This window comes from Pistacia vera, unplaced genomic scaffold, assembly GCF_008641045.1.
Source record: "Pistacia vera cultivar Batoury unplaced genomic scaffold, PisVer_v2 Contig260, whole genome shotgun sequence".
NCBI classification, from domain to species: domain Eukaryota; kingdom Viridiplantae; phylum Streptophyta; class Magnoliopsida; order Sapindales; family Anacardiaceae; genus Pistacia; species Pistacia vera.
The window spans coordinates 1560226-1561895 of record NW_022196069.1 but is presented as its reverse complement, the minus strand read 5'-3'; positions in this window follow the sequence as shown (position 1 = coordinate 1561895).

Below are 1670 nucleotides of genomic sequence, written 5' to 3'. Positions count from 1 at the left end.
TACCCGGCTTGGAACCTACTTGGAACCTGTTTGTGTTTTGGTTTTGGTTTTGATTGAGAAGTTTTATGTGAATTATGATGAATTGATTGAATTCAAGTGTTGCCTAGAGATTAGAGGATTTATGAGTCACATTAGACACAAATGAATGAGTAATCAAAAGTTAAAAACTACTAAATATAGGTTTTCTTAATTTGTTAGGGGTGTATTTGTAAACTTTTAAGGTATTTTTGTCATTTTTAAACTAATAGGGGGTAATTTATTTTTTATAGGGTACCTGGGTAAGGAATCAGAACCTGCATTTCAGGTTCCGGTTCCTTGAATTTAAGAACTGGAGCCGATAGGTTCCGATTTTAGTTCATTTTTTTGGGAACCTGCACTGTACGGTTTTGGTTCTGGTTCACCCCGAAAAATGCAGGGTACCTGGAACTACCCACCCCTAGTTAAGGTAAACATTTTCTCCAACATCGACAAAACAACATACAATACAATGCTTTATAAACGATTTGGCAGAATAGTTGTATTGCCAAGCTTAGTAACAAGGGCTTGTAACTGAGTGGGGCATCAAGGTGGTTTGATGTTGGCTGGGCTTCTCAGGTTGGGCTTGTTGGGGCCTATACTGGCTTGCCCAATCAAAACAGAGAGTTGAGCGTTGTGGGCTGGGTGAAGGCCTAGACCACGTGGTTTCGAAAGTGGAAGGCACAATGTGAGGCTGGTCACAGAGCAGCGACAAGCTCTCACTCTTGTTAGTGGATGGATAACGGGTCGGTTCCCATCAAGTCCATCAATGCCTGGAAAGCCCATCTCAATTGGACAACCAATTTTTTTTTTTTTTTTGACTATTTTTTTTAATCATTAGAAATTAAATATAAAAGACTACCATTCTTTAATGTAATATCAATGTCTTGAATAGTGTGATGCTAATTGTGGTTTTGGAAAAATTATTTAATAAAAGGAGAACAAATAAAACGGCTTCAATCAAATTTGGTATTTGAATGACAAATAATGAAGTTTTTTAAAGGGAGGAAATAAAATATCAATAGAATTTATCGTCCTTTGGTATATTTAAATAAAAAATCCCTTATAATTACATAAATACCAAAAATTAATATTATGACAAACTGCTTCAATCACTGCTTATGCTCAAATGATCAATAACACAATCTACAATTCAGTTGTAATTCAACTTACATGATCCCATGAGACATGAAAATAAAATGAAAACATTTCCAATATCTTATGTACAATTCTTTTAAAACATTTTTTTTTTTTAAATGAATAACATATTTACAACGCTTAATGATAAAAGCATTAATTTGATAAAAAAATGAAAAATTAATTATCACTCAACCACCCAAAGGAAAGAAAATGAAAATTTTTAGAGGAAAAATGTTAATGTAAAATTAGGAATATAAAATTAATGATCAAAGAAATGCCATGTGAAATTCACCCAATGCTTCGGTTCAGAATTTTGCTTGAATCGAAATCTGGTTCAGATCAGAAAAAGACCAAACTGGTTCGGTTAACCGGATTTTTCCACCCATTGTGAATAACGAATTTTCTGATGGTTTTACATCTTTGCAAAACTATTCACAAGCTCATATGTGTACTCTATTCTTCTTCATCTAATTGTTTATATAAATACATTTGTATGAATATTGCAAACACATTTG